Here is a 24,067-nt window from a genome sequence, read left to right as displayed (position 1 = left end):
CCACAACCCTTGTCAAGTAAATGAGCTACTTATGTTCAGGTAACATTCCATGATAATCAATAATAAACACATTTAATAAATTGCACAAGAATAAGAAGAAGAAAATCTGAAGTCTTCAATTGAATAAGAACCCAAAAATTTTAAGAACACAACCATAATGATCAAAGTAAGTCATAGAAATGGAGGCCCATTTTCCTATTCCATTCACGTCCATCTTATTATTGCAAGTAGTACCTTATGCCGACTTACATAATAAGGTACTACTTGCGTCGTCCACTCGTAAGGTAGTCTTACGAGTCGTACTGTGCTAGTCGTATGCTTTCCAGTGAATGATCTTCAAAGGTTTCAGGATTCTATTGTCTTTATGACTCACACTAACTAGTCATACCTGGACCATACAACTCGTGGTGTTCACTCTTCACCACCTGGGCATTAATCTTTCCAAGCTCTGGACACTGGTCTGCTTATAGTTAGTTAATATGAGTCTTACTCAGATATTCTGACTCGTCTTCTTCTATGACTTCACCTCTGAATCTAACTTTGGTTTCCATTCTTTTGATGACTAATTCTACATACTCATAGCCTTATCTATTCTCTTTATGACTACTTCTCCCTACTCGTAGCCTTATTTTATGCTTTGTATGCTCCAGTTGTATCTTCCCTTTACTTAGCTTTTCTGCTTGGATTTTGTTACTGTTGTCTTTACAAGTCAACCTACTAGCCATATGATGTGTTGACAACCTATAATGGCATTAGAATTAAGGATTGAACAGCCATCCATGCATAAATTCTTTATTTTAAGAATCGACAGAGTCGTGTTTCCATGACGCATCAGGGACAAAAGAAATAGTACGAATGAGAAGAAGGGAATAAATAATAGAGACTTAGAGATACCAACCTCCAATTAATAGCTTGAACCGATAATCTGGGATAACTAATTTGGGATTCAAGATAGGGTTAGTAATGCAATCTCGGGAGAAGATAAAACTTACTTGAGGATATTGCTTAGACAAAAACATAGAGTTGTTCTTAGTATACATAACCTATTGATTCTGTATACCAAACACCGGGAGAGATTATGAAGTAAAAAGAAACTACAGAGTTATGAAGTTATAGGGGAACAAAGTCCTTGTACCTTTCTTATCCTTATTACAAATCCAACTAATCAATAATTTTTACTACTGAATTATATATTTGCAAAGAACCTCTCTTTTATTGGAGATTGTTATTGATTGCCTGGACTACACCTTGACTAATATTTTGACCTATTTTCTGTGGGATCGACCCCAACCTTGGTTTTGTTTTATATTTGACAACAACCTCTTTATACTTCCTTGTGAGTAGTAATTTGGATGACATCACTATTCCAATCATGAACCACTGCTATATTAGCTGGATTGATCATAATACCATCCTTGGTCACTATATGACCAAGAAAGAAACAGAATCTAACCAAATCTCGTATTTTGAGAACTTGGCACATAATTTCTTATCTTACAACCTCTGAAGTACATCTCAAGTGCCTCATATGGTCAACCTTATTCTTGAAATTGACCAAAATATCATCTATAAAAATAATCACAAAGGAATCAAGATTGGGCCGTAATACTCTATTTATCAACTCTATGAATGCTGCTAGAGCATTGATACGACTAAGAACTCATAATGACCATACCGACTCTAAAGTGCTATTTTCAATACATACGAAGCTCTAATCATAAATTGATAATAACCAGATCTCAAGTCAATCATAGAAAATATTGATGCACCCTGAAGTTGCTCAAATCTATCATCAAGACGACAAAAAGGATACTAATTCTTGATGGTCACCTTGTTAAGTTATCGATAGTCAATACACATGCTGATAGATCTATCCTTCTTATTAAGAAACAAGACAAAAACACTCCAAGGAGACATAGTAGGTCTAATGAAACCTTCATCAAGAAAATCTTACAACTGCTTCTTTAATTCCTTCAACTCAATTGGGGCCATCCTATAAGGGGGAATGAAAATGGGCTTGGTGTCTAGCTGAAAATCAATGACAAGATCAATATCCCTTTTTGGAGGCATAATAGGCAAGTCCATATGAAAAACATCCTACCACTCTCTAACAACTAGAACAAGATCTAAGAAAGGTCATGAAATAACACTAGTTTTATTATAAATATAGGCAAAATAAGAAAGACAACCCTTCTCTACTATATGGAAAATATTTAGAAAAAATATAACCCCATTTAGTCCTAAACTAAAAGTACCCTACCATGCCAACCTTGGCACACCAGGGGTATCTAAAGTCATGGACTTGGAAAAATAATCTAAAACCACATGATAATAAGATAATCAATCCATACCTGAGATAACATCAAAAACAAAAATATCAAGGATAATAAAGTCTACCCAGGTATTACTCCTTACAAATGTCACCACACATGATTGGTCTACCTATTCCACCACTAAATAAACTCCTATGGGTTGGGAACATGAATAGACACAACAAGAGACTCATATGTAGCATCAAGGCTAGTAGCAAAGTATATAGACACATAGAAGAATGTAGACCTAGGGTCAAATAACATAGAAGAAGAATGATGGAAAACTGAGATGATACCTATGATAACAACATCAGAGGCCTCTTCCTTGAGTCCTCTAAGTACAATATAGCATTTACTACGTCTGTTTCCAGACTGAGAAATTCTACATCCACTACCATGAGCTATCCGAGCTCCACTTGAATCAATTCTATAACTAACCCAACTGCTTTGTGAACCACCTCTAACTATAGATATAGTAATAGGGCAAAGTTGAAGTGGAGTGCCCTGCTGGATAAGACCCAATATATGTTTAGGATAATCCCTCACAATATGGCAAAGATCATCACATATATAACACCCTTTTCTACTTAAGTCATTCTAATCCTAAAAGATCCAAAATAACCTCCCTGTCATGAATAAAAAAATTAGAGTTTCTACCCACATGACCTGATCCCTAACTACCTAAAGTCATAGAAACCATAGACCTATTATCGCACTACTAAAGATGCTTGAACTGGTCTATAAGAAAACTATGAGAACCTCTATCGGAGAAATTTCTACCTCAGGTTGCATGTCCACTAAACTCACCCCATTAAGCATCTTCTTAGAACCATCCTAAGTACCCACATGAATTGACTCAATCAACTTAGCATGTTCTATAATACTCTGGAAAAAATCATCAAAAACCATAAGCTGAAGTGTTGTGAAATAATAAGGGCCTATCAAGCCCTTAACAAACTTCTTGATCCACTAAGACTCATAATGAAATATCCAGATTATGTATGAAAGTATAACTCATACTTCGCAACAGACATGGATCCCTGCTCTAGGTGATCAAACTTATCTCTTAGCTAATCCTCAAACTATACGGCACAAATGTTCTAAAAAATCCTTAAAAAGCTAATTCCATGCCATAAAAAGTGAACCCAATGGTCTAGAACTAGCAATAGACCTCCACTACTATCTATCTTTAGCAGTCAACTAGTAAGTCGTATAAGAAATTCCATGGGACTCAAAAGATCTAAGATTATTCAACCTCTCCTAAAAGTCAAGCAAAAACTCATAGGAATCTTCTCTAATGGCACCAATGAACTTAGGAGGAGATAAGTGAAGACATCACAAGACCCAATACATCAGGGGGGATAATGAGACTAACAGGCAAAGAGTCACTACAAGGAGGTATCATAGTATATGGTTATACCCTTTGAGTCTAAGAAATAGCTAACACACTTAGTTGAATACCTATTTATGGGAATTCCATCCAAATGACCCAACAAACAAATCAAAAAATCTTGTAATACCAAGGTAGTAACTAAATTTTGGGAAACTTAAATTGGCCCTGCATCTTTTATCAGATGGCACTCATTGTAATTTTAACTCTCGATTGTAGGAGAGGCCACCCTACCCCATCCTCTAGTTGGAGTAGCTTCTCATGCCTGACCTCTACCGCTAGCTCGACCATGACCCCGACCTTGTCCCTAGACTGCGATCTATAGGCATGAATAACCTGCATGAGAAGAAATCAAATTATAAAAGCTTTTCCCAGAGATATATTATACCTTCTTGAAGATAAATACAAATGACAATAAATCGATCCTCGAGACTCTATTAGACATCCTTCTCTTTTTCTTATGAAACTGGTAAACTTAGTGCTTTAATTCCAATTTGTCATGGTGAAAAAGTTGGGTCATGATGTAACCTATTTTGACCCAACCTTAGTCGGTAAGCCAAAACCCAAAAAGAAAGAAAAAATTAATCTACGAAGAAAACAATTACAAAAAAGACTTCTAAAAAGAAGTTAGGCTATAATATGTTCAAGTAACATAAATATCAGAATGGAAAATACATATCCCTAAGATTCTAGTGTCAAAGTATAAAGAACATCTAATACAGAATCCAGAATCTAAAAGTACAAAAGTCTGTCTCTTAAATTAAATAAAAGACAAGATAAAGGGAAAACAGGTCCGAAATCAACCCCAAACACTGGAGCACAATAGAACCTCAAACGGCTAAATAACAAAACATGTGATCAACCACTACAATCCATACTTAAACTAGGACCTGAACCAAAAGGGAACAGAAATAAAAGTGAGTACGGTTCACTTATACTTAATAGGTTTCATAGGTCAACTGTGCAAAGTAGAAATAAAATAAGTAAAAGATACTGCAATCCCATCACCAGAATATAGAAAATTTCCATATAGTAGTTCACATCATCTCTGCTAATAATTTTATAATATAATAAGCCAAAAAGAAAGATTGCATATGAAGTATATATAAGAAAACTAAGTTGTTATCCATAATCCTATTTATTTTCATCATTATAACTTTTATATAGCTTCCCAAGTCATTTATTACTTGTTTGAATTGATAGTTCAGTTATCATGTAATTTATTTATTTTTTAGAGCCAATTCTCTCTTTTGAAGTCTTTGTTGGTTTCAAATGGCCATCGGACAAAAAAATCAGTAAAACAATCTTGTATGCAAATTCTAACTATAGCAATAGCTCTAGAATGATGATTTTAGCCTAGGTAGACCTTTGGTTTGGGTCCCGAGCAACCCAAGCTTATTTTGACCTATTGGTTAAAAAGTTAGGAAAATAAAATATGGGTGTGGAACTCATATTTGGTAAAAATGACCTCAGATGGAAATTCAAGTGTGACATCAGACTCAAAATTTTGAATTTGTTATGGTTACATAATTTGTTTATGTATATGGGATTCCAAATAAAATTTGAGCATCCAATCGTGCCCACTTTGGACATAGAAAAAGAATCTAGTGTATCAAGTTTCTGGTGCACCATGAAAGCAGCACTTTAGAATGCAATCATGACTCTCTTTATAGAGAAGATTCTATATGTATAAAGGGGTGTTACGATCATGACTCAGGTGGCAGACATGAGATGTCGTGATCGTGAGAGTTTAGGTCATAATAGTGACTCCTGTGTACCTAGACTAGGTATAAAAGGACCCTTTTCCATGATTTTGTCCATTTTTCATCATTTCCTTAAGATATATAAACCCTAAATAGCATTAGATCTTAAAACTAAAGCTTTTTAGTGATTGAGAAGCTAGATTAACATTATTTTTGTGATTATCTTTTGATTTGAAGTAATAATTCACCTTTTTCTTAGTGAAATTTCTTGATTTATTGCTGAAAACCTTAAAAACTTTAGGGCTTAGTTTTAGCCCCAATTTATCTTGGTTTTTATCCATTTTCATGGTAATGATTTCTTGAGCTTGAAAGAATGTTTGGCTGGTTTCAAAAATGCAATTTTCGTAAGTGGGATCCATATGGGGTTCTAATATGATTTTTGGACCCGAAGCACAATAGTGCAATATGGGTATCATTATTTTCGTATTTATGAGTAGAATGTATTTATGATAGCTTGGCATCTTGAGGAGGCTTCTCAAAAGAAAAAAATATTCTTTAGCAGTTCGTTGAACTTTCTTCGGCGTTGAGGTAGTCTAGGCTTATACCTTGTTAGATTGAGCTATTTTGTAGTATTCTTATGATATTGTCTTTGATTTGGAATAGTTTTCTGGTGTTGTATTGATGATATTCAAGACTTAGGTAAGTTGGACTACTTAACATAATTTGAAACTATAGAGTTGAAACACTTAGCTTATTTCCTTATGCCTTAGATAAATTTGACTTTATTACTCATGTTTAGCATGAATATGCCTTAGAATAATAAAGATAGGTCAAAATTCTCTAGTTACTCATGCTTAGGGTAAGATTGGCCTTATTTTCTTACAAAAATAAAGGTTGCCTTAGTTCCCTTTTGACTTAGTTGTTGTGCTTGGAAAGATCCTTTACCTTTGGGCTAATTGTGGCTTACTTGACATCTAAGAGTAGATTTAGATAACTTAGCTTATTTAGGAGTAGAATTTGACTTAGAATGTATTTTGAGAATTTAGAAGTGGGCTCTAGATTATCATATTGAATAAGCCCTTGATTATCATATTAAATAACCCCTTGATTATCATACTGTCTAAGACATAAATTATGCTATTGAATGAGACAAGGAATGATATATGAACTAAACTAGATGCACATCAATAAATTACCATTTACTCTTTTTTATGCTAGAGGACAGGAGAAATCATGCTTAATAATATATTAGAATTCACGATTTTGATTATGAGTACTGATAATAAATTATGTTCATGTTTTTAGTTTTAACTACATTCATGATTATGCTTTTAGACATATTGATAATGATTATGATGATACATTGATACCTGGCAAGGTCGAAAGATGATTATAATGATACATTGATACCCGATAAGGTCGAATGATGATTATTATGATATATTGATACCCGAATAGGTTGAAGGATGATAATGATGATATATTGATAACCGAAAATGACTGAGGATAATTATGATGATATATTGATAGCTATCAAAGTCAAAGAATGATGATAAATTGATACCCAAAAAGGCTAGAGGATGATTATATTTTTGTGCCCATATGTACATCTACCAATTTCAGTCTGGCTATTCCCTATGTATGCTATAATATATATATATCCTTATATGTATTTGGGTATGATATTGATATTAGAAATGCCAGATATAGCTCAAAAGTGGTAAAAATGATAATTAGTAGACTTATGATGATTAATGATAATTATTGATTTGTGATAAATAATTATAAGGTGGTATAGTTGATCAGATGTGATAAATAAGGATTAGTGGTGGATATTCTTTAAGTGACTAATCATGACTAGTTGATAAATGGGGATTAGTTGATAAAGGATGATTGTTAATATATGTTGTTAAATGATAAAATGATGGTTATCAAATAAATAGTGATTAGCAGATATATGGTGAATAGTTTCTAAATAATAACTAGAGGCTATGTGATCACTAGTAAATAAATGGATTAGTTAATAAAAAATGGTTAGCTAATAAATGGTGTTAGTGAGTAATGTGTTAAGCTTGTTAAATAATTATAATATTATGGAATATGGGTACTTTGTCAAATGTTCGTAAATGACCAATTGATGATAAATTATGGGATATTGGTTAAATAACGAATTGATTAGTTGTAACAGTGGATGGTTGCTTTATTCTATCTTTGAGTGTGCTCTCCAGGCATATATGAGCCTGTGATAAGTTATTTACTTCCCGTACCAATTGACATATAGGAGCCAATTTTGTTGTTCATGATTTCTTGTGTGATGCCTTGTGATGCATTATTACTCTAATTTACTTACTTATATTGCACGATGATGTTAGCATGTATTGATACCTTGTGTTATATTATTATTCTTGTTAAATTATTTATTATGTACAATGGTATTGGAGATGATTTCGGTTTATTTCTGTATCTTGATTTTTAGCTATGTTATCTTGAATTTTATCATAATTATATCATAGTTTAGCTCAGTCGAGTAATGATTCCTACTAAGTACACATCGTTTTGGTACTCATAATATATTTTTGTACTTTTTGGTGCAGATTCGAGTACTAGCTGACATCGTTAATCATTAATTATGTTGTGTTGATATTTTTGAAGATAGGGTGAGCTCTATGAGTTCGAGTTGCCTATTTTCCTCTATCTTTATATTCAGTCTTTTGTTATCTAAATAGATGTTATTGACTATTCTATATCTTTAAGTTGTAATATTATTATGCTCTTGTACTGGCTCTACCAGTTCTTGGGATGATATTTTGTTTTGACTATTTTTATCTATGTCAAATGCTTTACCTATTTATAAATTATGTATTGGAAGTTCACCTATGTTGGGCATATCCTATCAAATTAATCCATTATGTTAGGTATAGGTTATGGTTTGGCTTACCTACTAGCGAGATTTAGTAGGTTCTATCATGACTCATAAATTGGATTATGACAAATTAGTATTAGAGCCTAGGCTACATCAGTATTGTTTGTATATGAGTAAATATCTTGTAGAGTCTTGTGGATCAGAACGATAACATTCGTTTCCTATCTTCCGAAGGCTATGGGACATTCTTAGGAGTTCATAAGTTCTTTCACTCACTTCGTGCTAAGAGTTTGATTTGTCTTGTATAAGTATTCCCTTGACTCTACTCTTCTGCGGATGGCTAAGATATGTGCTACCGCTACACAAGATGAGCATCCCGAAATTGATCCCAGAGATTCTTCTCCTATTCATGGATGAACCGTAGGTCTTAGAAAGCCTAAAGATGTGTCACCAGCTAGGGGCCCTAAGAGAGGTCCTCCACTAGACCCTATTTACGCTCCTGAGCTGAAGATTCTTCTAGCTCATTCAGCGGTAGGCCAGGGACCATCATAGGCTCCACTAGGGTTTATTTCTTCTTTAGTGCTTAAAGATACGTTGGTTTAGTTTTTAGGAATAGTTGGTGGTGTGTTGGCTGATGGTGCTCAATCTATAAATTAGAGTGGTACTGAAGCAGGGCGCAGCCTATAGCTGCAACTCTAGAGTTGAGGTTTCTCCTACACCAGTAGTAGCCCAGTCTATAGTTGCTTAACCAGTGGTTTCTAAGCCTACTATGTCTTTTGAGGAGCAGAAAATATTAGGTAGATTCCTTAGATTGGCTCTGCCTAGGTTTTTCGATGCTCTAAGTGAGGATGCTTATGAGTTTATGATTTTTTATGAGGATAGGCTCCATAATTTTGGCCTTGTTGAGACTCGTGGTGTGGATTACACCATATTTTAGTTGGATTCGGCTGCTCGACATTGGTGATAGGTTTTATGAATGGTAAACTAGCTGGATTTTCTCCCTTGTCATAGAATCAGTTCTCCGAGATGTTATTGGAGAAGTATATGCCTCACAACATTAGATATTATTTTAGAAATCAATTTTCTAGATTGGAGCAGAGTTCTAGGATAATTGTAGAGTATGAGGATCATTTTTATAAGTTGTCTAGGCATGCTACTTCTATTCTGGATACTAAGTATGCACTAGTTTATTACTATGTTAAAGGGTTGAGATTCACCATTCATATGTCTACTCAGAGTTTAGTTGATGTGGGTAGGTCTTTTTCTAAGGTGTTAGGTCATGCTCGGATGATGGAAGAGATACACTGTGAGGGTTGTGATAAGAGGCCTAGGTTTCATAGGAGATTTAGTAGGAGTCCTCATAGTTCTTGACCCAAATATAGTAGTTCTCAGAGTAGGTATCCTCTGTATCCATCCTATCAGCCTCAGAGTCAGCTTGTTGACCTATTCAGGCAGTGCTTTAGATTACTGGCGAAGGTCAATCTAGTGCCAGTGATCTCCTAATAAGAGTAGTGGTCAATATTAAGGAAGTTCATCATATGGCTATTCTAAATGTGGTGGTTATTCTAGGTCAACTAAATCTATTTATTTTGGTTCAGTTCAGGTGCCATGTTATAGTTGTGGAGCTCCTGATCACTATTCATAAGATTACACTAGTCATGGGGTGATTTTTGTTTTAGCTCAGGGTGTTTCCCCTATTAGAATAATTTATCCCTTAGCTTGAGGTGGTTCTCAAGGTCATATGGGTGATTTCTAGCATACTTGAGGAGGTTCTTAGGCAGGTAGGATAGGAGGTTGGTTAGGTGCCTAACCAGGTGGTGGGTGTGGTCAATTGTATGCAATACCTGCTATACCAGAGTCTCAGACTTTGGTTGCTGTTGTTATAGGTATGACTTTGGTATGCCAACAGTTGTCTCGTGCTTTATTTGATCTGGGATCCACTTATTCTTATATATTTACTTATTATGCACCACAGTTGGAGTTCTCTTATGAATTATTATCTATGTCATTTTGTGTATGTACTCCCATGGCTGATTCCTTAGTAGTGGATCGAGTTTTCAAATCATGTGTTATGACTGTTAGAGATGCTGATACTTATGTTGATCGTGTTATTCTAGATATGTTGGGTTTTGATATAATGATCATAGACTGGTTATCCCATGATGATGTGTCCATGGATTATTTTTCCAAGATTGTTACCCTAACCATATTTGGAATACCTCCAATCGTGTGGCAGGGAGCTATTAGCCATGAGTAGATGGGGGTTATATATTATGTATGCTAGGAGGCTTATTTCAAGGGTTTACGAGTCTTATTTTACTTATATTTATGATACTACTGTGAAGAGTCTGCTGCTTGACTCTGTCCTTGTTGTTTTTGAGTTTGCTAATGTGTTCCCTACTAACTTGCTTGGTATTCCCCCTATTCGTGAGATTGAGTTTGCTATTGATCTCAAGCCTGGCACCCAACCTATTTCTATGGCACCTTACCCTATGGATCCTACCAAGCTTTAAGATCTTATTGGTAAGGGTTTTATTAGACTGAGTATGTCTCCTTAGGGAGCTCCTATATTATTTGTAAAGATGAAAGATGGAACCATGCACATGTGTATTGATTATAGACAACTTAATAAGGTGAAAATGAAGAACCATTATCCTATGCCTCACACTGATGATTTGTTTGACCAGCTTCAGGGTACGGTAGTATTTTCCAATATTGATTTGAGATCTGGTTATTATCAATTGAGGATTTGGACTGAGGATATCCCAAAGATAGCCTTTAGGACCCGCTATGGTCATTATAAGTTCCTAGTAATTTTTTTTGGGTTGACTATTTCCCCAGTTACATTCATGGATTTGATGAATTGAGTATCCAACCCTTAATTAGATTTCTTTGTTATTGTGTTCATCGATGACATCCTTGTAAATTCAAGGAGTAGAGAGAATCATGTGTAGTATTTGAGGATTGTACTGCAGACTTTAAGAGATCATGTGTTTTATTCCAAGTTTTCTACGTGTGAGTTTTATCTTGAGTCGGTGACATTCCTTAGATATATGGTGTCTAAAGATGGGATTATGATAGACCCAGCTAAGATTGAGGCGATTCATGATTGGTCTAGACCTACATCTCTAATTGAGGTTCATATCTTTATTGGTTTGGCTAGTTATTATAGATGCTTCATTGAGGTTTTTGCTTCTATTTCATCCCTTATCACCAGATTGACTCAAAAAGAGGTTCCTTTTATATGCTTGAGGAGTGTGAGTTAATTTTTTTGGCATGCTCAAGGATTTTCTTACTTCATCTCCTATTTTGGCTCTTTTTATTGAGGGTGTGGGATTCATCATATTTTGTGATACTTCTGGTGTTAGTTTATGAGTATTGATGAAGCAGGGTCGTGTTATTGCTTATACTTCTAGACATCTTAAAGTGCATGAGTGCAACTATGGTATGCATTGTAAGATTTTTACCTATCACCATAATCTTTAGCATCTTATGACCTAGAGGGAGCTTAATGCTAGATAGCATAGATGGATGGAGTTGCTTAAGAATTATGATTTTCCATCTTTATCATCTAGGAAAGGAGATAGAAGATGCCTTGATTCGAAAGGCAGTGAGTATGGGTAGATTTTCTTGTATTTTAGTTTCTCAGAGGTCATTGGCATGGGGAATTTAGTCCTTAGCCAACTTGATAGTTTGTCTTGATATTTCAGACCCTAGAATAATTTTAGCTAGTGTGGAGGTGAGATCCTCACTATTTGACCAGATTTGAGATTGTCAGTTTGAGGATAGTAAGCTTTGCTTCCTTCAATACCAGGTGTTGAGTGGGGAGTCTGAGAGGAACACCAAATATTTTGAGGGTATTTTGAGATTTGATGGCCACATTTGTGTTTCGAGGATTGATGACTTGATTAAGTTAATTTTACACGAGACTCATAGCTCTAGATATTCTGTTTATCCAGACATATCAAGGATGTACAGACTTTGTGGCTCATTTCCTATGTTGTTAGTAGGTACAGGCCGAGCATCAACGACCTAGTGGATTGTCTCAGATATTGCCTATTCCTGAATGAAAGTGGGAGTAGATTACCATGGATTTTGTTAGTGGTTTGCCTCGCAATTCTCGTGGTTTTGATGGTATTTAGGTCTTCATAGATTATTTGACAAAGTCAGTATATTTCATTCCTATTTAGATGTCCTTCAGTGTTAAGAGATTTGCCCATATCTATGTTCAGTAGATAGTCTATTTGCATGGTGTACCCAATTCTATTATTTTGGATTGCGGTTCCGTGTTTACTTTAAGATTTTGGAGAGCATTTCATGAGGAGTTGGGAACTTAGGTGGATCTTAGTATAGCCTTTTATCTGTAGATAGATGGTAAGTCTGAGTGGACTATTCATGTTCTTGAGGCCATACTCCAAGCCTATGTTATGGATTTCGAACACCAGTGGGAGTAACATTAACCTTGGCAGAGTTCGTATATAATAACAGTTATTATTTGACTATTGAGATGGCACCTTTTAAGGCTTTGTATGGTAGGGGATGTCGTTCTCCGATTGGATGGTTTGAGATTTTTGAGTTCAGCCTGTGGTACTGATTTGCTTCAGGAGTGGTTGGATAGAGTCAGGGTGATTCAAGATAGGTTGAGAGTGGCTTAGAGTAGAAAAAAGTCCTATGCAGACCTAGGCTTTATACCTTGAGATTTGAAGTTGGTGATTGAGTATTCCTTTGTATATCTCTCATGAAGGGTATGATGAGGTTCGATAAGAAGGTCAAGCTCAGTCCTAGATATATTGGACCTTTTGAGATTCTTTGCATAGTTGGCAAGGTGTCTTATGAGTTAGATCTACCTCCAGATTTTACAGCTATTCATCCAGTTTTCTGTGTCTACATGTTTCAATGATATATTCCTAATCCTTTTGATGTGCTTAAATGGGATTCAGTCCAGTTGGACGAGCATTTGACCGTTGCGGAGGAGCCTATGCTCATTTTGGCTAGTGATGTCAGGTGTCTGCGCACTAGGTAGATGCCTATTGTTAAGGTTCAGTGGAGGCACCACCTAGTGGAGGAGGCCACTTGGGAAATCGAGTGTGGTATGCGCACACAATATCCTCACCTATTCTAGACTTTAGATATATCCTAATCCTTAAGTTTCGCGGATGAAAGTTCCTTTAGTCATGGATAATGTAATGAACCGTCAGTTTATTTTCCATATTCCCGCATATTCTCGTCATTAGAGCTTCTTTATAGCTACCCCAGGTTATTTATGACTTGATGGAGCTGACAGTTCAGTTATCAAGCAGTTCGTTTGGTTTTTAGAGCCAATTCTCTATTTTAAAGTGGTTGTTGGTTCTAAATGGACACCACAAAAAAAACATCAATAAAATGATCTCATATGCAAATTCTAACTGCACCACCAGCTCTAGAATATCGATTTAGGCTAGGTAGACCTTTGGTTTGGGTCCCGAGGCACCCAAGCTCATTTTGACCTATTGGTTAGAAGTTAAGAAAATGAAATATGGATATAGGACCCATATTTGGTCAAAACAGCCTCGAATAGAAAATCCAAGTGTGAAATCACATCCAAAATATCAAAATTTGATATGGTTACATAGTTTGTTTGCATATATGGGATTTTGAATGAATCTTGAGCACCCGATCGAGCCCATTTTGGACTTGGAAAAAATCTGATGCACTAGGTTACTAGTGCACTATGATAGTAGCACTTTGGGTCGCAATCGCGACTCGCTTTGTAGAGGATATACCGAGATCGAGAAGGGGTGTTGAGATCACAACTCAGGTAGTAGACGTGAGATGCCGCGATTGCGGGAGCTCATGACACAATAGCGACTCCTGAGTACCAAGACTAGGTATAAAAAGACCCTCTTTCCATGATTTTGGTGATTTTTCATCACTTCCTTGAGAGCTAAAAACCCTAACGAGTGTGAGATCTTAAAATTGAAGTTTCTTGGTGATTGGAAATCTAGATTAACATTATTTTCACAGTTATCTTCTGATTTGAGGTAAGAATTCACCCTTTTCTTGGTGAAATTTCTTGATTTTTTGTTCAAACCCCTAAAACCTTTAGGGCTTGACTTTAGCCCAAATTTAGCTTGGTTTTCACCAATTTTTAAGGGTAATGATTTCTTAAGCTTGAAAGAATGTTTGGTTGGTTTCAAAAATGCAATTTCCATAAGCGAGACCCACATGAGGTTTTGATATAATTTTTGGAACCAAAGCACAATGGTGCAATATGGATATCATTATTCTTGTATTGATGAGTAGAATGTGTTTATGATAGCTTGACATCTTGAGGAGTCTTCTTGAAAGAGAAAAATGATGCTTTAGTAATTCATTGAGCTTTCTTCGGTGTCAAGGTAGGATAGGTTTATCCCTTTTTAGATTGGGCTATTTCATAGTATATTATGTTAGTTTGGGATGGGTTTTAGTTGTTGGGTTGATGAAATGCAAGACTTGAGTTAGTTGGACCGTTTAAGGTACTTTGAACTCATTGAGTTGAAACATTTGACTTGTTTCCTTATGCCTTAGGTGAATTAGACTTTATTACTCATATTTAGTAAGAGCATGTCTTAGATTAATCAAGATAGGGAAAAATTCTTTAGTTTCTTATGCTTAGTGTAAGATTGGCCTTAGTTGCTTACACTAATGAAGGTTTCCTTAGTTCCCTTTTGACTTAGTTGTTATGCTTGGAAAAAAACCTCCACCTTAGGGTGAATTGTGGCTTATTTGACATCTAAGAGTGGATTTAGATACCTTAGAATAGTCCGGGATAGAATTAGACTTAGAATGTATTTCAAAAATTTAGAAATGGGTTCTTGGCCCACCTTAAGTCAAGATTGATGATTAGTTCTCTTGAAACCCTTATATGCTTATTAAATGCCCAGGGAATTCCCTTTTGAGGCAATATTGAGAAACCCTATTATTTGTTGGTTATGATGAATAATGTTGGGAGTAATGCTTAAACGATTATGTCCATATGTATGAAATTATTGGTTAAGCTTATGATGAGTTATTAAATTATGCTATTAATTTGGCTACTGTTTGTGCTACCGAATACATTATTGAATAATCCCTTGATTATCATATTGGCTAAGCCATAAATTATGCTATTGAATAAGCCAATATATGAGTTATTAACTACACTAAAAATCATGCTCATCAATAAATTAGCATTTACTCTTTTGTTCATCTACAAGACATGCTTATTGACTACATTAGTGATTAAGCCATTGATTATGCTATGAATAAGCTATAGTTTATGTCATGGATTAGATATTGATTATACTAATGATAAGCCCTTAATTAGGCACTTGACAAGTTATTGTCTATGTTTTGATAAGGCATATTGATATGTTATGGATTACGCTAAGGAGCATACTCAGTGATTATATTAGCCATTATGCCATTAATTATGCCCAAGATTGTACTTATTCACTAAATTAGTAATGTTGCTATTGGTTATGCTAGACTTCATGATTTTGATTATGAGTATTGATTATATTAATATATTATGTTCATGGTTATGTTGTTAAATGATGGTAATATTATGAAATGTAGGAACTTTGTAAAATATTGGTAAATGACCGATCGATGATAAATTGTGGGATTTGGTTTAATAACGAATTGGTTAGTTTTAATAATAGATGATTGGTTTAATCTATCTTTGAGTGTTCTCTTCAGGTGTATGGGAGTCTGTGATGAGTTATTTACTTCCCGCACCAATTGGCATATGGGAGCCAATTTTGTAGTCCGTGATTGCTTGTGATACGTTATTATTCTGATTTATATACTTATATTGCACGATGATGTTGGCATGTTTTGATGCCTTGTGTTATATTGTGATTCTAGATATACTACTTATTATGTACAGTAGTATTGGAGATGATTCAGGTTCGTTTCTGTTCCTTGACTTAGCTATGTTATCTTGCATTTTATCATACTTATATCATAGCTTGGCTCAGTCAGCTGATGATTCCTACTGAGCATCTGTTATTTTGGTACTCATACTACATTTTTGTACTTTTTTGGTGCATATCCGAGTTCTATTTGTTAGCGTTGATCGTTGATCGTGCTTTGTTGATATTTTCGAAGATAGAGTGAGCTCTTTGAGTTTGAGTTGCTCATTTCCCTCTATCTTTATAGTCAGTCTTTTGTTATCGAGAGAGATGTTGTTTACTATTCTAAGAGATGTTGTTTACTATTCTAAGTCTTTAAGTTGTAATACTACTAGATGCTCTTTACTGACTCTATCAGGTCATGGGATGGTAGTTTGTATTGAATATTTTTGTCTATGTTGAATGCTTTACCCATTTATAAATTGTGTTCTTGAAATTCGCCTATGTTGGGCATTTCCTACCAAATTAATCCATTGCGTTAGCTCCGGATTATGGGTTGACTTACCTACTGGCGGGATTTAGTAGGTTCTATCATGACTCGTATATATTGGTCATGACATAAGTGCACATCAACAAGTACATAAAAGAAATACAAAGGATGAAAATTCAATGCAATGTATTGCAATGATGATGGGACTTTTGTATACACCTTCCAAGTCTCAACGTTTAAGGACATGACCCATGAGGGGTTTAAAATTCATATACTTTTATAATCTCAATCTCTTATCTTAGTCAATCTTGCCGACACATTCCTTTGTATAGAAACTTTATAAAGTGACTCATTTTCTTATAAAATTATTATTTCTCAATTAATCTTATCGACATACCATTGGTATAGGCATTTTCTAAAGTGTCTTATTTTCTGTCAAAAATATGTGTTTCTCAGTGGTACCAATCTCATAAATATGTATAAATGTAATGCTCACAATAAATTATCATGATGATAATGATCAATTCAATAAATGTATGAATGAGCTTAAAATGAACTCAAAACGACAATATTTCATGATAAAAAGCCATTACATTGCACCACCGGTATAATAGTCATGTTTGGCATTAATAATATTATTCTAAACCCCTTGCCCGAGCATAATATAATAAGAAAGGCAACTAATACTCAAGTAAGGGCTATATTCAAGCCCCCACTCGGATACACAATTATAAATAAGATAATTTAATAAACAAATAAGGCCTACAATATCATATAAAGTTCATGCCCGGGAATTATAAGAATTATATTCTCTCAAATTAACAACAATATACAAATAAGCCCCCACACAGGCACACAATAATAATGATCACAAAAACAACTCCCATGACTAGATTCCCCAGCCCATAGCGTGCTTTACATGACCACTAACTATCAACCCAATCTAAAGAAAGTTAAGCCATAACTTACATCAAAATGCTGAAATTCAAGACTAAACCCTTCAATGGAGATTTTCCTTCATGAATGGTCTTGGATCAAGTTAAATTTATTAAATATGTAATCTACGTAACAAAAAGAAGATGATGATACTCATACCGACTATATTTAATCAAGTCTAATAATCATTCATAAATAGGTTCAAAATCAAAAGGGTAAATTATTTTTTTATTTTAGAAACATAATCTCTATTTCAATAGGAGTCTAAATATGAAAATTCAAGTGAAAACGAGTTGAAATCGATGCTCAAATCGAAGAAAAATTAATTTTAGAGTTTACAGACAAAAACTCTAAAAATCCAATTTGTAATCAAGGTTTTGAAGCTATTTTGAAGATAAAATTAATAGAAATTAATGAAATTAGTAGTTTAGAGGTCACTCATACGTTATTGATGAAGAAACCCTAATAAAATAGCTTTTTCTGAAGCTCTAAAGTCTAAAAATGTTAAAATATCATAAAAATAAGACAGTGTGCTATTCAACTAAATAGTAACTCGTGATCGCGGTCCCCACCACGTGATTATGAAGGTCAACATTGATCAAAATTTAAGTTGGTCATCATAATTGCAAAGGAGGGCCTCCTGGTCACGATGGTCAAACCCGACCTGGTCTACTGATTTACCCATCACAATCGTAGTACTATCACCACGCGATCATGATGAAGACGATTATTAAAGACCACGCCACAACATGTGTCCATATGATCATGATGAAGGGCTTGATGCACCAGAATAACTATACCAGCAGTTTGAGGTTTTTTGAGAATCATCTTGATTGAATCCTCAAATTTGGATCGAAACCAGCAAAATTAAACCATATGCTACTAGGCTATTTTTGATATTTCAAACTCAATGAAACCATTGATTTTTTTTTTCTAAAAGAGGTTGTTTACAATAAATTATCCGCTGAGACTCATAAAAACTTATTTTAACCAGTCTCCATCACAAGGGTCAAAATGCAAAATAAAGGCTCGAGCTGAACCAACTACACTACTAATCTAAAATTGATATTTCGAATCTAATAAAACTGTCCAAATCACCATCTGATGCTCAAAACATAAAATATAGACCAAAGTTAAACTCGTGACTTTTAAAGCTTCTAAGAGTCTCAAACTCTTCTAAATCACTTTATAATGTTGGGGACCGTGCCAACCCACCCCAAGATGCACAAATAGCATTTAGCAACTACAGAAAAGGGAAAAATAGTTAAAACATATAAGGAGGCAAAATTTACAGTTGTCATTGTTACAAGATCCTTGTAAGAAATTCATACTTCTAGGATGGAATCAATAGACTTTACATAGAAGTTTATGGGAGAGGGGACTTACCTTAGTGTGGGAGATTGAGAGAATACTAGCTCAGGGTTTGAGAAAATATGAGTTGAATGAAATATCTCAAAAAAAGGATTCATAATATAATAAGATCCAGCATACGATAAGAGTATGTTGTCTGCATACTGTAAATGTGATTGGAAGTCCCCTCGCAACTTAGAAACAGAATATCGATTAAAATCCAATAGTACGTAATGGGGTATGATTATGCGCTAGTTCAAGTTCTCAAGTAGCTAGCTTAAACATCATTATAAGTTTCACAAGGAATCAAAATAGTCCATAACCTTGTTTTCTCTCATCATAAACATCATAATTCAAAGGGATATGAATTATTTATATCAAAAAGGTAGTCATAGACATGACTCATCATCCTAAGGCTTGATTGACCATTATTTTAAATCGTGATTTTACATTATTGATTTAGAAAATAAAAATCTTATAATTCATAAAAGATATCAAAACTTTTACATTCTTACAATCATATCAAATGAACAAACCACGGTTCATAAATAAGGTATCAGAATATTCTTAGACGTAGCATTTAACCAATTACAAGATTTTAATTAAATTAATGATGGAGTTACTATGATCCTTTATATATATGTGTGTGTATGTGTGTGTGTGTGTTAAAAAATTACATGAGTTTATTCTATTATAATTGACAAAATGACCATATTTTATTAGTTATAGAGTACTTCAATCATATATATCCCTACAATAGTAAACCACATGAACATACAATTCTTCAATAGTCTATTTTAGGAAAAGCTAATAATTTAGAAAACATAAACTCCTAATTATCCTATTAATTATAATTTATGGTCGGTCTTGCCAATTAAATACAATCTATAGTCTCTATCTTTTATTTTCTTCCTTAATTTTCTCTCCTTCTCTATCTTCTATTTTTCTTTCTTCTTTTTTTCTTTTCCTTTTTTTCTTCTACTTTACTCTTTCTTTTTTCCCCTTTTTTTCCTTTTTACCATCTTTTTTCGTTTCTTTTTTCCTTTTCATTTTTCTCATTTTTTATATTTTTTTTATTTTTCTTTTTTTATTTTTCATTTTAATTCCTTTTTCCTTATAGTTTTTTTTGTATTTTCTTTTTTTTTTTTAGTTTTTCGTTCTTGTTTTTTCTTTTTTCCCTTTTTTTTTTATTTTTGTTTCTTTTTCTTTGTATTTTCTTTTTCCTCTCAACTTTTTGTTTATATATTTTATATTTTATACTTTTAAATAAATTTATTATTTGTATTTAAATAGTTTAGTCATGAATATATATACAATTTAACATTTGTATTTGTGTACGAACAAGTATATAGATTAATTGCATTTGCTTGAGTCTAAAATATACAAATATGTAATGTGTCATTCAATACAAATATATCTTTAATATTTGTATGGCAAAGTTACTATTTGTATTTGTATATAAACAAGTATAATTTATATGTACATGGTTCAAGTTGTATAAACATGTATTATTTGATACAAATGTAGCATTTGTATTTGTATAATTTATCATTTTTATTTGCATTGTTAAATTTGTATCAATAAAACATAATTTGTATCAATGAATATAAATACAATATTCATAGAAAGAAAAATAACAATTCTTTTTCAATTGCTTAAAAATAAAAATGATTTTGTCAACTACAAATTTAAATACAAACAAATGAAATAAATAAAATTACAAATATAAATACGATATGCGGTCAACTTACAAATACAAATACAAAATAGTTCTTTAAAAAGACAATTGCATCTATGAAAATAGAATACAAATATAAATACAAATACAAATAAAATGAAATCACAAAATAAAAATACAGTATGTAGTCAACTATAAAATACCAATGCCAAACACTTCTTTAAAATATAAGTGTGAATTATATAAAATATAAATGATAGTGCGAACTATAAAATATAAGTACAAGTGTGAACTATAAAATATAAATACAAATGCGAGCAATAAACTACAAATAAAAATATAACATTTTTCTTTCTCGTTTCTTATTATTTTTTTCTTTTTTGTCTCTTTTCTTTTTTCTGTCATTTCCCCCCTCTTTTTTTAATTTTTTTAAAATAAATTTATCATTTGTATTTTGATAATTTAGCCATGAATATGTACTATTTATCATTTGTATTTGTATACAAAGAATATATGATTTAATTGTATCTACTTTCATCTAAAATATACAAATATATAATGTATTATTTAATACAAATGTATTGTTAGTATTTGTATGTTAAATTTATCATTTATATTTGTGTATAAACAAGCATCACTTGTGTGTATATGGTTCAATTTGTATAAACATGTATAATTTAATATAAATGTAACATTTGTATCTATATAATTCAGCATTTCTATTTCTATTATTCAATTTATATCAACAAAATACAATCTGTATTGCTAAATACGAATACAAGTGTTTAAAGAAAGAAAATAGCAGTTCAATTTCAATTATTTAAAAATACAAATGATGTAGTCAACTACAAATACAAATACAAACAAATAAAATTACAAACACAAATATAATATGCAGTCAACTTATAAATACAAACACAAAATAGTTCTTTAAAATATAAGTGCATCATCGAAAATAGAATACAAATGTCACGACCCAACCTATTGGATTGTGAGGGCACCTACTCTAATTCACATAGATAGGAGAACCCTTTACCACCCATTCAACATAATATGTGGAGGCCTAACCGCTAAAGCGACATGTTGTCCTCTTAATCGTAGGCCTACCCATGCCAGGGATCGCTTTAGAGGTCCTATGCTTCTTTAACGGTGACCGCTTAAGCTACACATGGAAGGGCATTTAAATCAGCCCTTCACCTGATTTTCCTTATTTTTCTCCAAGTCTCAAAAGCCATAAATCCCTTAAGAGTCTAGAAAATTGGGATATTAATCCTTGAGTGACCGTGGGGTGTTGGTGAGCTCGAAAAAGTCATTTTCTTGCAGAAAATATTATAAGTTCCCATCTACTTCTTGAGTTAATTCTCCAATTTAGTCATAAATCTCTAGTTTCTGGATAGGTTGATTTTAGTATCAATTGAGCTCAAAATTTACTAATTCTTAAGGGTAAATTATCCTTGAGTACAGAGGGATGTGTGGATAGTTTCAAAAGTACAATTCTGTAAGTAGGTCCTACAAGAGTTTCAATCGATTTTGGATATAAAGCACACAAATGCAATATGGGTATCATTATTCTCATATTAATGCGTAGATTTCTATTTTGATAGTATGAAAAAGTGCAAAAGATTCTTGCAAGGGGAAATCTCCAATTTAGCAAACTTTATCGGGCTTTCCTCGGTATCCAGGTAGGCTAGGCTTACTTTTCTCTTATATTGAGCATAATAATAGTATCAGTATAATATAATGTTGGTTTTAGGTTGGGAATTATGACTTGGTGTTATATTTAGCATATTTAGATTATTTATCCAATTAATGAACTATAATTAGGTGTATTTAACTTAACTACCTGTTCCTTAAGGTGAATTTCTATCTTAGGATGTAATGAGGCTTAGTTAGCACCTTGTAGTGGGATTTAGGAACCTTAGTCTAGTTTGGAGTAGAAATTTCCTTAGAATGAAACTTCGGGGTTAGAAATGGGATCCTCCGGTCAACCTTAGGCCAAGATTACCATTACCTCTTTGTAGACACAATAGGCCTTCTTAAGATATGTTACTTATATTCTTGAGAGGGAGGAGAATTTTGGCATATTATGACTTATTCTAGGCTTGTACATAGGAGATATTAAGACTAGTTCAAGTTTGGTAAATTATGATATTCAGACTGCTTCATGTCCGCCATTTATGATGGTATTACTTTTGTTTCGAGTCCAATATTCAATATGTTATTACCATTTTAAGTCTGACATATGAGATGTTATTTTTAATTCGAGGCTGTTATGGGGAGGTTACTTATAACAGTTGTGGAACTGATTTGAGTCTGGTGTTTATGGTATAGAAACATCCACAATTGTGATTTTGAGATTGAATGGTTTGAATATCTACTATTATTACTTACTCTTGATTGCATTCATTGGGCTTATAGGGTTTCTCATTGTATTATTTACTTTTATTTATGTTTCCTATGCTTATAGGGCCCTATTTGTACTATAGATAGTTACGTTCTCTTTGATATTATTTACTCAATTATTTACTTTCAGAATTTGGAGAATCATTCCATGTTTGCCTTTTTCCCTTGACTTAGCTTATTATCTCACATTTTATTGTATCTATATTATGATTTAGCTCCATCAGCCTTTAGTGCCTCCTGAATACCTATTGTTTTAGTACTTATACTACACTTTTGTACGCTTTTATGGTGTAGGTCTGAGTATTAGCTGTCATTATTAATGTGTGCTAGTACTGGTCAAAGTTTGGGGATAAGGTGAGCTTTCAGAGCGGGAGCTGACTTTCTCTCCTTTTTTGTCTTGGATGGTCTTTTTATTTCGAGACTATTATTTATTTGACATTACTAGTACTCTTATTCTATTGTAAGAGGCTCTGGTACCAACCTTACTAGTACATAGAATATTGTTACTTTTTTCTTATTTCTCTTCAGTTATGCTATTATTCTTATGCTTATTGGGTTGTATTCCAATTACTTGTGTAATTATGGAATTTAATCTAATTTCCACCGACTAGCCCATTACTTATTATCCTGACCTATGTTTGGGCTTACCTACTGATGGGATAAAGTAGGTGGCATCATGACTCATGAAATTGGGTCGTGAATATTTAGTATCAGAGTCTAGGTTTACTAGTATTGTTGGTATTAGAGCAAGTGTCTAGTAGAGTCCCATGGATAGTAACGATGACATACATTTCTTATTTTTGGGAGGCTATAGGGAATTCTTAGGAGATAATCAATTCCTTCAACAGTTTCATGCTAGGAGTTTATGTTGGTTTCTAAGATTTATTTGATTTCACTCTTTCAAAGAAGGCTAGGATGCGAGATAATGCTACAAGAGACAAAGACCCCTAGTCCATGACTACGAATCCTACCTGAGGACGTGGATGACCTAGAGGTTGGGGAAAGTCAAGAGATGTATCTCCAATTAGATATACAGATAGGGAGCCTTCACCAGGCCTTAGTTTTACTCCCGCACCAGAGATTCCTCCA

This window comes from Capsicum annuum, chromosome 10 (assembly GCF_002878395.1).
Source record: "Capsicum annuum cultivar UCD-10X-F1 chromosome 10, UCD10Xv1.1, whole genome shotgun sequence".
Lineage (NCBI taxonomy): Eukaryota > Viridiplantae > Streptophyta > Magnoliopsida > Solanales > Solanaceae > Capsicum > Capsicum annuum.
The sequence above is the reverse complement of the archived record's forward strand: the minus strand, read 5'-3'. Positions refer to the sequence as shown.